We start from the raw sequence: 13386 nt of genomic DNA, 5'->3' as shown, positions 1-13386 counted from the left end.
GCTCCTTCAAGCCAATTACGCCACTCCTCGAATGCCCACTTCATGGCCAGCAACTCTCGATTGCCGACATCATAATTTCGCTCAGCAGGCGAAAACTTCCTGGAAAAGAAGGCGCATGGCTTCATCACCGAGCAATCAGCACCCCTTTGCGACAAAACAGCCCCTGCTCCAATCTCAGAAGCATCAACCTCGACCTAGAACGGGAGCGAAACATCTGGTTGGCACAACACAGGGGCAGAAGAAAAACAACGCTTTAACTCTTGAAAAGCTTCCACAGCAGCAGAAGACCGATTGACCACATCAGCACCTTTCTTGGTCAAATCGGTCAATGGCTTAGCAATACTAGAAAAATTACAGATGAAGCGACGATAAAAATTAGCAAAGCCAAGGAACTTTTGCAGACTCTTCAGAGATGTCGGCTGAGTCCAATCATAAATGGCCTGGACCTTAACAGGGTCCATCTCGATGGTAGAAGGGGAAAAAATGAACCCCAAAAATGAAACCTTCTGAACACCAAAGAGACACTTTGATCCCTTCACAAACAAAGAATTAGCACGCAGGACCTGGAACACCATTCTGACCTGCTTCACATGAGACTCCCAATCATCCGAGAAGACCAAAATATCATCCAAGTATACAATCAGGAATTTATCCAGGTACTCTCGGAAGATGTCATGCATAAAGGACTGAAATACTGATGGAGCATTGGCAAGTCCGAATGGCATAACTAGGTACTCAAAATGGCCCTCGGGCGTATTAAATGCAGTTTTCCATTCATCGCCCCGTTTAATACGCACAAGATTATATGCACCACGAAGATCTATCTTGGTGAACCAACTAGCCCCCTTAATCCGAGCAAACAAATCAGATAGCAGCGGCAAGGGGTACTGAAATTTGACCGTGATTTTATTTAGAAGGCGGTAATCAATACAAGGTCTCAGCGAACCATCCTTCTTGGCCACAAAAAAGAACCCTGCTCCCAATGGCGATGACGACGGGCGAATATGACCCTTCTCCAAGGATTCTTTTACGTAACTCCGCATAGCGGCGTGCTCAGGTACAGATAAATTAAACAGTCGACCCTTCGGAAACTTACTGCCAGGAATCAACTCGATAGCACAATCACAATCCCTATGCGGAGGTAGGGCATTGGACTTGGGCTCATCGAATACATCCCGGTAATCAGACAAGAACTCTGGGACCTCAGAAGGGGTGGATGATGAGATAGACAGAAATGGAACATCACCATGTACCCCCTGACAACCCCAGCTGGACACAGACATAGATTTCCAATCTAATACTGGGTTATGGACTTGTAGCCATGGCAACCCCAACACGACCACATCATGCAGATTTTGCAACACCAGAAAGCGAATATCCTCCTGGTGCGCAGGAGCCATGCACATGGTCAGCTGGGTCCAATACTGAGGCTTATTCTTGGCCAAAGGCGTAGCATCAATTCCTCTCAATGGAATAAGACACTGCAAGGGCTCCAAGACAAACCCACAGCGCCTAGCAAACTCCAAGTCCATCAAATTCAGGGCAGCGCCTGAATCCACAAATGCCATGACAGAATAGGAAGACAAAGAGCAGATCAAAGTAACGGACAAAAGAAATTTAGACTGTACCGTACCAATGGTGGTAGACTTAGCGAACCGCTTAGTGCGCTTAGGACAATCGGAGATGGCATGAGTGGAATCACCACAGTAGAAACACAGCCCATTCTGACGTCTGTGTTCTTGCCTTTCAGCTCTGGTCAAAGTCCTATCGCACTGCATAGGCTCAGGTTTATGCTCAGATAATACCGCCAAATGGTGCACAGATTTACGCTCACGCAAGCGTCGACCGATCTGAATGGCCAAACACATAGACTCATTCAGACCAGCAGGCATAGGAAATCCCACCATGACATCCTTAAGGGCTTCAGAGAGACCCTTTCTGAAAATAGCTGCCAGCGCACATTCATTCCATTGAGTGAGCACGGACCACTTTCTAAACTTCTGACAATAAATCTCTATCTCATCCTGACCCTGACACAGAGCCAGCAAATTTTTCTCTGCCTGATCCACTGAATTAGGTTCATCGTACAGTAATCCGAGCGCCAGAAAAAAACGCATCAATATTACATAATGCAGGATCTCCTGGCGCAAGGGAAAATGCCCAGTCTTGAGGGTCGCCACGTAATAAAGAAATAATGATCTTAACTTGTTGAACTGGGTCACCAGAGGAGCGAGGTTTCAACGCCAGAAACAGTTTGCAATTATTTTTGAAACTCAGAAATTTAGCTCTATCTCCAGAAAACAAATCAGGAATAGGAATTCTTGGTTCTAACATAGAATTCTGAGCCACAAAGTCTTGAATATTTTGTACTCTTGCAGTGAGAAGATCCACACATGAAGACAGACCTTTAATGTCCATCACCACACCTGTGTCCTGAACCACTCAAATGTCTAGGGGAAAAAAAAGGCAAAACACAGTGCAAAGAAAAAAAAATGGTCTCAGAACTTCTTTTTTCCCTCTATTGAGAAGCATAGTACTTTTGGCCTCCAGTACTGTTATGAATAGGTAATTCAGAACCACAATGGACCTTGAAGTTCAGAGCACAATAAGTGACCTGAAAAAACCACAAAACATAGGACGAGCTCTGAGACGTGGGAACTCTGCTGACCGCAATCCCTAAACCTATCAAACCACACTAGAGGTAGCCGTGGATTGCGCCTAACGCTCCCTATGCAACTCGGCACAGCCTGAGAAACTAGCTAGGCCTGAAGATAGAAAAATAAGCCTACCTTGCCTCAGAGAAATTCCCCAAAGGAAAAGGCAGCCCCCCACATATAATGACTGTGAGTAAGATGAAAACACAAACACAGAGATGAAATAGATTTAGCAAAGTGAGGCCCGACTTACTGAATAGACCGAGGATAGGAAAGATAGCTTTGCGGTCAACACAAAAACCTACAAACAACCACGCAGAGGGGCAAAAAGACCCTCCGCACCGACTAACGGTACGGAGGTGCTCCCTCTGCGTCTCAGAGCTTCCAGCAAGCAAGCAAAACCAAAAACGCAAGCTGGACAGAAAATAAAGCAACAAAAGTAATACAAGCAGAACTTAGCTTATGTTGAGCAGACAGGCCACAGGAACGATCCAGGAGGAAGCAAGACCAATACTAGAACATTGACTGGAGGCCAGGATCAAAGCACTAGGTGGAGTTAAATAGAGCAGCACCTAACGACTTAACCTCATCACCTGAGGAAGGAAACTCAGAAGCCGCAGTACCACTCGTGACCACAGGAGGGAGCTTGATCACAGAACTCACAACACCCTCCCTCCTCTCTTCCTGGTCCAGCGTCTGCTACCCGCCACCTCAATGCAGACCGCAGCAGTGACAGCAGCATAATATATGCTAGCAGGTGAGGAGGGGGGCCCGTTTAACTGTCATATCACATGCGTGCAGCAGAGCGGGCCCCCCTGCTTCTCCTGTTAGCAGTAATACTACCGCTGGCTGTCATTCACATTCATTGCTTTGTATGCCTGTCGGGGGCCCCCTCCCGCTCTGGGCCCCTGTGCGGTTGCACAGGTTGAACAGGCGGTATGTCCGTCCATGTGTTGGCTCTATGTAGTGATTTTCCAACACCACAGTATGTTCTTACTTATGATACTTACAGGAAACTTGTCAGCAGGATTGTGCACAGTAACCTACAGACAGTATCAGGTCGGCGCCGTTATACTGATTAATATGATACCTTGTCTGATGAAATCAGTCTTGTGGCTGTTTAAGGAGACATTTTTTTCTTTCTGTAACAAGATGGCGCCGCCAACGCATGCGCATTTTCTAACAGATTCTTTTTTTTTACGATCAGGAGAACAGCAAACAAATTAATTATACACACAGTACATATGCAATCATTCTGCAGCACAGCGCCAATGGCGTTTTTTTTCCCAAGATAAATATCATATTCATTATGTAAACTAGGGGGCGGGTCACTGAGGGATCACCGACCTGTCAGCAGTCTTCATTATGAATACCTAATCAGAGCACCACATAAAGACCCCTCCCCACAGGCCGCCCCAGAGCACGAGCATATCATTAACTCAAAATTGAAAAGAAAGATTAAATAACAACCACAAGACGGATTTCATCAACCAAGGTATCATTATAATCAGTATAACGCCGCCGACCTGATAGTGTCTGTAGGTTACTGTGCAAAGCCCTGCTGACAGGTTCCCTTTAAATTTACATATCAAGGTATTAAGCAACACATGAGAAAGCAATCTGCAGCTTGCATTCTATCTCTATTGAACTGTATTTATGGTTCACCTGAATTCCGGAAAATATTATTAGTCTCCTAAAGTGACATCAGAGTGAAGAGGTTTGGCACATAAGGAACCAAACATAGGTATATTTTGTTCTATATCTTCAAGTCTGCCTTTTAAAGGAAATCTGTCAGCAGGATTTTGCTATGTAATCTGAAGACAGCATTAAAAACACAGATGTCAGCGATGCTCCCTTACAATGATTGTTTTTGCACCAGTAGTTTATCATTGCTGTGACTCGCTGGTGCATTAGCCCTTGTCTGACACACCCACTCCTGTGATAGGCATCTCACTGTCTATGAACTTTGTACATGGAGAGCCTGGTGTGGGTGGGGTTACATTTTTCAACTCTGCTTCATGCTAAATCAAAAAACTCTGATTGTTCCAACAGACGATTGACTGGGGAGAGGGAGAATTTTGGACTATCATAGTAAGTGGCATAACTAGAGTCCCATGGGCCACAGTGTAAAATTTGAACTCGGGCCCCAACCTCAATGTTGGTGGGGTGTAAGGGCCTTTGTAGTGTTCTAGATCCTATAAAGGCATATGTGTAATAGTGTCCTCATCATGGCACCTTCCTGTAATAATTTTCCCCTTTCCTGGTCTCTGTCTGTAATAATATCTCTCATCCTAAGCTCTTTCCTGTTATATCTTCTGTCCTGGACCCCTTGCTGTTATATTGTCCCACATCCGGGGCCCCTTCCTGGTATAATGTCCCCACTCATGGGCCTCTTCTTGGTATAATGTCCCCTGTGTTGGGTCCCTTACTGTAATACAGTTGTGCTCAAAAGTTTACATACCCCGGCAGAATTTCTGCTTTCTTGGCCTTTTTTCAGAGAACATGAATGATAACACCAAAACTTTTTCTCCACTCATCTTTAGTTGTTGTGTGAAGCCATTTATTGTCAAACTGTGTTTTCTCTTTTTTAAATCATAATGACAACCCAAAACATCCAAATTACCCTGATCAAAAGTTCACATACCCTGGTGATTTTGGCCTGATAAAATGCACAGAAGTTGACACAAATGGGTTTGAATGGCTACTAAAGGTAACATCCTCGCCTGTCACCTGTTTGCTTGTAATCAGTGTGTATGCATAAAAGCTGACTGAGTTTCTGCCATCCAAACAGACTATTGCATCTTTCATCCAGGCACCGACGTTTCTGAATTGTGAGTCATGGGGAAGGCAAAGGAATTGTCAACGGATCTACAGGAAAAGGTAGTTGAACTGTATAAAACAGGAAAGGGATACAAAAAGATATCCAAGGATTTGATAACGCCAGTCAGCTGCGCTCAAACTGTGACTAACAAATGGAAAATCAGGGGCTCTGTAAAAATGAAACCAAGGTCAGGTAGACCAACAAAAATGTCGTCCACAACTGCCAGGAAAATTTTTCGGGATGAAAAGAAAAACCCACAAATAGTCAGCTGAAATACAGGACTCTCTGAAAACTAGTTATGTGGCTGTTTCAAGATGCACAATAAGGAGGCACTTGAAGAAAAATGGGCTACATGGTCGAATCGCCAGAACAAAGCCATTACTGCGCAAATGCTACAAAGTATCTCGCCTTCAATACACAAAACAGCACAGAGACAAGTCTCAAAACCTCTGAAACAAGTTAATTTGGATGAGACCAAAATTGAACTTTTTGGTCACAACCATAATCGTTACATTTGGAAAGAGGTCAACAAGGCCTATGATGAAAGGAACACCATTCCTACTTTAAAGAAAGGAGGTGGATCACTGATGTTTTCTGGATGTGTGAGCTACAAAGGCACAGGAAACTTGGTCAAAGTTGAAGGAAAGATGAATGCAGCATGTTATCAGCAAATACCGGTGGAACATTTGCACTCATCAGCCCAGAAGCTGCGCATGGGATGTACTTGGACGTTACAACATGACAGCCATTCAAAACACAAGGCCAAGTTGACCTGTCATTGGCTACAGCAGAACAAAGTGAAGGTTCTGGAGTGGCCATCTCAGTCTCCCGACCTCAATATCATTGAACCACTCTGGGGAGATCTCAAGCGCGCAGTTCATGCTAGACAGCCCAGAAATTTACAGGAACTGGAGGCTTTTTGCGAAGAAGAGTGGGCAGCTGTACCATCTGAGAAAATATAGAACCTCATCTACAACTATCACAAAAGACTTCAAGCTGTCATTGATGTTAGAGGGGGCAATACAAACTATTAAGAAATGGGGTATGTGAACTTTTGATCAGGGTCATTTGGATGTTTTGGGTTGTCATTATGATTTAAAAAGAGAAAACATAGTAGTTTGACAATAATTGGCTTCACCCAACCACTAACCATGAGTGGAGAAAAAGTTTTGGTGCTATGATTCATATTCTCTGAAAAAAGGCCAAGAAAGCAAAAATTCTGCTGAGGTATGTAAACTTTTGAGCACAAATGTAATTTAATCTTGGCCCTTTCTTGTAACTATATCCTCCATGCTAGTATAAAGAGCCCCATCCTGGGCCCCTTCATTGTATAATGACCCTTCATGGTATCATATCCCCTATCCTGGTATAATGACCCCCATCCTGGGTCCCATTCTGATATAATGACCCCCATCCTGATACAATGACCCTCATTCTGGGCCTCTTTTTTGTATAATGACCCCCTTCCTGGGTCCCTATCTCATATAATGAGCCCCATCACGGGCCTCTTCCTGGTATAACGTCCGTTCTGTTTTGCAAAACATAAAAAAAATAAATGATTCTCTTTACCTTCCTCCTCTCTAATGATGTGTGGCTTCCTCTTCTGTAACTGGCAGCTGACTTCAATGTGCGACAAGCAGTGCACAACGTTGCTGCCATGCGCTGCTCGTGACTAGCATGCCAACGTCAGGTGCCAGCCTCTGATCGGCCAGCAGCATGTATTGGAGCGCAGGGAGCTGGTGAGCTCCTGCTCTGCAATACACTTCAGCTCAATGTGTGTTCTATGTGTATGGCCAGCTTTAGACTACTTAAAAGAGCATTTGTGAGGTCAGGCAATGATGCTGGAAGAGAAGATATTTCTCACTATCTGCATCACAAATCATCCCGAAGTTGTTGAGGTGAAAGTTCTCTGTAGGCAACTTGTGCTCTTCCACACCAAACTCCTCATCAGGATTTTATACTCCAAACCAATGGCATGTACATAAAGGTGATTTAATGCTGATTTGATCTTTATCATTCTTGTACAAATCTATGTTACTGTTTAAGAGAAATCTATAGTTGAAATACAGTTGTGGCCAAAAGTATTGACACCCCTGCAATTCTGTCATTTAATATTCAGTTTCTTCCTAAAAATGATTGCAAACACAAATTCTTTGTTATTATTATCTTCATTTAATTAGTCAAATGAAAAAACACAAAAAGAATTGTCCTAAAGCCAAATTGGATATAATTCCACACCAAACATAAAAAAGGTGGACAAAAGTATTGGCACTGTTCAAAAAATCATGTGATGCTTCTCCAATTTGTGTAATTAACAGCACATGTAACTTACCTGTGACACCTAACAGGTGTTGGCAATAACTAAATCACACTTGCAGCCAGTTGACATGGATTAAAGTTGACTCAACCTCTGTCATGTGTCCTTGTGTGTACCACATTGAGCATGGAGAAAAGAAAGAAGACCAAAGAACTGTCTGAGGACTTGAGAAACCAAATTGTGAGGAAGCATGAGCAATCTCAAGGCTACAAGTCCATCTCCAAAGACCTGAATGTTCCTGTGTCTACCGTGCACAGTGTCATCAAGAAGTTTAAAGCCCATAGCACTGTGGCTAACCTCCCTAGATGTGGAAGGAAAAGAAAAATTGACAAGAGATTTCAAGGCAAGATTGTGCGGATGTTGGATAAAGAACCTCGACTAACATCCAAACAAGTTCAAGCTGCCCTGCAGTCCGAGGGTACAACAGTGTCAACCCGTACTATCCGTTGGCGTCTGAATGAAAAGGGACTGTATGGTAGGAGACCCGGGAAGACCCCACTTCTTACCCCGAGACATAAAAAAGCAAGGCTGGAGTTTACCAAAACTTACCTGAAAAAGCCTAAAACATTTTGGAAGAATGTTCTCTGGTCAGAAGAGACAAAAGAAGAGCTTTTTGGGCAAAGGCATCAACATAGAGTTTACAGGAGAAAAAAAAGAGGCAAGCAAAGAAAAGAACACAGTCCCTACAGTCAAACATGGCGGAGGTTCACTGATGTTTTGGGGTTGCTTTGCTGCCTCTGGCACTGGACTGCTTGACCGTGTGCATGGCATTATGAAGTCTGAAGACTACCAACAAATTTTGCTGCATAATGTAGGGCCCAGTGTGAGAAAGCTGGGTCTCCCTCAGAGGTCATGGGTCTTCCAGCAGGAAAATGACCCAAAACACTTGAAAAAACACTAGAAAATGGTTTGAGAGAAAGCACTGGAGACTTCTAAGGTGGCCAGCAATGAGTCCAGACCTGAATCCCATAGAACACCTGTGGAGAGATCTAAAAATGGCAGTTTGGAGAAGGCACCCTTCAAATATCAGGGACCTGGAGCAGTTTGCCAAAGAAGAATGGTCTAAAATTCCAGCAGAGCATTGTAAGAAACTCATTGATGGTTACCGGAAGTGGTTGGTCGCAGTTATTTTGGCTAAAGGTTGTGCAACCAAGTATTGGGCTGAGGGTGTCAATACTTTTGTCTGGCCCATTTTTGGAGTTTTGTGTGAAATGATCAATGTTTTGCTTTTTGCTTCATTCTCTTTTGTGTTTTTTCATTTAAGACAAATTAAATGAAGATAATAATACCAAAGAATTTGTGATTGCAATCATTTTCAGGAAGAAACTGAATATTATCTGACAGAATTGCAGGGGTGTCAATACTTTTGGCCACAACTGTAGTATGCTAATGAGTTGCAAGGCTCTGCACTAACAGATCTGTCTTTTCCTGCTTATTGTCTGCCCTTCTGTCTCTGACTGACAGGTCACTAAAACATGGGTGATCTAGGGACAGGAGGAAAATAGGGACTGAGGCAGGAGATCCCTCCCACTACACTTGAAACTCATTAGCATATACTTTAACCATGGATTTCTCTAAAATAACACAATGGATTTCTGTAAGAAAGGTAAGGATTTAATCATCATTAAAGCGCCTTTACTTTTATGCGATTAGTTTGAAGTATAAGATCCTGATGACAGCTTTCCTTTAAGCACTGTACATTCCGCTAAGTAGCATTCACCCAGCACCCACCCAGATTCTTTCTTGAAACTTCCAGATAGTGAAACATGATTTATGTCTCCTTACAACACTCTCCACTGCTCAACAGTCCAGTGACTGGGTGATTGTGATTCACATCTCTACTGCCGAAATTTGCCATTGCTCAAGGTGATCTTGGAATTCCATTTCATCAAGCTCCTGATACAGAGATCTAGTTCTAACGTTACTTCCAGAAACAATGTGGAACCTTGTCGTGAGTGATGCAGCAGAAAAAATGGTCATTTGTTTCAGCGCTTGGCAAACTCCCTCTTCGAGTTTGTGTGATCAACTGCTTCATTAATGATCTGTAATTACTTCTGGATGCTTCCACTCACAACAATAGATGAGAAATTGCAAATACTGTCTTGCGATATCTAATGACAGGTCCCTGAACCCTTCCGGTGTTTGATTCCGAAGAGTACATGGCTGTGTTGATTTTAGCACCAGTTGGGAAACAAGTGTGGTGACATATCCTTTTAGAGCCCTACATACATTTTACATTTCAGTTGGCAGATCCCATCTACCATTAATCTAATATTTATAAGGGTCTGCCAAAATGTTCCCGCTTTGACTCGCTGGAAGGAATTAGATCAACCATTTTTGCAGATCATGAACTTTCATTTTTTCACTCTCAGGACAAGAGATGCAAAGATGTCTGGCAGCCAGTTATCCAAGCTACAGCAAAACCGCTCCATAATAATTAGTTTGTAAAACTGAATATCCAAGTTAACGGAATTGTTTAATAAAAACCACAACAAAGAATACTGTAATAAGAAATGTCTTACCGTGTGTCTTGTATTGTTGCATAACTATATAATTTAATAATATTATCTTTATACTGTATAAGTATAAACTTTATAAGCCTTGAAAATGAAGAGACAATATATGCGCACAGGATAAAATCAATAGTTGGCTGACACTTCAGGACACAGATCCAGTCCAACAAGGTCCAAATAAACAGAAACTAGTGCGTAAGGAATGAACTCAAAGTTCAGGAAAGTTATGAGTTTGCCTCAGCACAATCTTCATCCTGTGAACAGTTAATAAGCAATCTCATGTCCTATTTAAATGCGGCTCCTTCGTAAACCGTACATTCGTTTGCACGTCTTCCTGTAATTGAACAGACCTAAACCAACCTATGTACTTTGAACTTCTTCATACTTTATTATATATGTGATATGCACAGATTTTTAGTGCGTTCTTCTGAACTAACCAGCAGCAATACCCCTCGGAAATAAGGAGTTGTATTCTGTCCTAATAAGTTACATGTTTCACTCGTTTTGCCACCAAGAAGAAATTCCGTAAGGTAAGATATGAAATATATAATGGTGCAACAATTTAGAATTTTATGTTTTCTTGATTCACAGTTCAAAATATTTTCAGATTTTTTATTTTTTTTGGCAATCTAGAAAGTGTTGGGAGTAGATTGGGCAATCAAGAGGCACAGATTTTATTGTAAGCCAGGTAAAAACAGGACATGGCTAATGTTTATTTTATTAACCAGAGTATGGCCACATTAAGACCATTTTGTGGAGTATGGGAAACACTTGTTTCTCGTTTCTGTAATAAATTTGATTATTTAGTAGTTTATTAGACTGTCAATCTCGTAATGACATTGAATAGATTACCATATGTTAAAATAAATAGAGCCTAAAGGAAGACAAACCTTAAGGTTATCCGGATCTATCTGAAGGGAATTACTTAGAATCCAGATTTGTCCATTTCACGACATATTAACATATTCATGACCACACCATATCCGTATGAATGAAACCAAAACATGGATTTACCTTTCAAACTCTTTTTACAGTTTTTCATTTGTAAAAAAAATGGGAACTTGTCAGGTGATTCTTGAACCTTGGGCAGCAGAAAACAGGAATAGCCTTCCACATCACAAACGTCTATGCTTTACTCCGAAGCCCTGCAGTGCTTCCGATAAAATACCATTTATATACCAGATGAGAAAAGTGAGACGAGATCTAGGGTAGCTCCCGTACTTGGCAGGTCTTTCCGTACTTGTGTTTAGGACAGACATGCCATTGAAGTCCACCAGGCTGGCTCCCATCACCTTGTGCTGCATCTGAGCGTTAGCTTGTATTATAGTGAACAGCTGCATTCACTGATCTCCAAGCTTTAAAGGGTTATATCCATCTTATAAAGTGATGGTATATCACTAGAATATGCCATCAATTTACAACTGATAGAAAAATAAGGGGGGCAATACAAGCACAATAGCATCTTATATGATGAATCAGTGAAGGACAGAAGTATACGGAAATTACTCACTTTGTGAGGTTGCGTGACCCACAACAAACGTTAGCGCTTTGGGAGGTGGTAGTACCAGCTGCTGTAACCCCAACAGGTTGAAGATTCTAATGTAGTAATCAGGTAGTGAATGTGGTGTTTCAGAACGTCTATGTTTTATTCTCAACATATATGGAAGTTAGCAAACTTCTTCATCATTGTCCTGATGCTTGCTAACCTCGAAATGCATTGAGAACAAGACCACACAGGCGTTCTGAAACCGCATGTGAGATCTTTCTCCACTACCTGATCATTTTATGATTGGAGGTCTGACCTTTGTAAATCTCATTGATCCTGAGAATGATGGACAGCAGTGCTCCTTGCCACCAGCTGTACAGGAAACTACAGTTGACCCTATTCAGTTGACTATACAGCAATGTAGCCCCTTCATTCACATGGGTTGGAGTCCAAAGGGTCAGACTCCAGCGATATACGCCATCACTTTTCTAAATGATAACACCCATTTACACTGAATGCACCTTATACCTTTACTAGTTTACTGTCTGCACAGAGCTTGTATCATCTTTACACCACAAATTATAAAGTAGGTCAAGCTAACCGTTCTACTTTACTTTACTTGACCTTTCACTTTAAGTGGTGTGTGTTTGCAAACAAGCTAGTTGTCTGTTTCCTAAAGTAGTCATCAGAATTGTGAAAGCCGCCCCAGGACGTATCACTTGATGGAGCACAAGACTAGTATGGGAAAAGTAATGCAATAAACAGAAAATGATACTCAACTTCCTATATAGGTTGTTTGTAACACGCTGTGGAATCAATGGCGATATATAAGTGTGTAAAAGAATAAATGAAATAAATTGTACAAAATCAAACCCCATTACTTCACCATGGTTGCCATGTCCAACCCTGAGGGCTACTTCAGAAGATGTAGATTAAATGGGAGCACCACATGTGCACTAATATATAAGTTCCATTCATCTACTGACTAAAACTAGAGAAACTGAGTTACAAACGTAGTAACACTTCAAAGGAACCACATAACACAACACGACCGGAGCATTACAATTCCCTCTAAGTACTAATACCTTCAGCTACTAAAAATTCCTAGCCATGGTTATGTTTTGGCATAGAAACTACAAATTCATTTAATTACAAAGCTAGGATTGGATAGCGAGAAATGATTGATCAAACTGTAAAACGGAACTATGCCCTGTGTCCTATATTATTTACATGCACTGTACGATCTGATCTATACTCAATCAATATTTAAGGACAGAGTAGTAATTACTGTACTAAAAATCAGATATGTACATTATATGCAGTCAATCATTTTATCAGACCTTATCGGCCATGACCTCATTCCACTTGCATTATCTCACTTGGCTACAAGTAAAGTACCAATTAGTGTTTTATCTTTCTAACCTCATTCTTAATACAGCCCATTGGGTCTAACTGATCAAATAACTGGCGATCAGGGTCAACTGCGCATAAACTAATGTCTTACATATTCCAGCCTGTTAAATTAACACGATACGCTCATTGCACATAACGACATGATGGACCACGTTCTTTGCTAAGCTTTCTAGAATACTCTT

At 41.9% G+C, this 13386-nt stretch overlaps 2 protein-coding genes across 3 annotated transcripts in view; one reads left to right on the top strand and one right to left on the bottom strand.

Annotated features, from left to right (window-relative positions):
* The window catches only part of IDUA (alpha-L-iduronidase), a 204780-nt gene that overhangs the window by 126693 nt on the left and 64701 nt on the right, over nucleotides 1–13386 (bottom strand). The gene's annotated exons all lie outside the window — the stretch shown is intronic.
* Nucleotides 10620–13386, top strand: part of LOC138652975 (sulfate anion transporter 1-like) — a 58072-nt gene continuing 55305 nt past the window's right edge. The window contains exon 1 of the mRNA XM_069743168.1: nucleotides 10620–10835. The gene's annotated coding sequence lies outside the window, so the exon portion shown is untranslated. The remainder of the gene's footprint in view (nucleotides 10836–13386) is intronic.

The sequence above is a fragment of the Ranitomeya imitator genome, chromosome 1 (assembly GCF_032444005.1).
Source record: "Ranitomeya imitator isolate aRanImi1 chromosome 1, aRanImi1.pri, whole genome shotgun sequence".
Taxonomy (NCBI): domain Eukaryota; kingdom Metazoa; phylum Chordata; class Amphibia; order Anura; family Dendrobatidae; genus Ranitomeya; species Ranitomeya imitator.
Note: the sequence above shows the minus strand (reverse complement) of the source record. Positions and strands in the feature narration are given on the sequence as shown.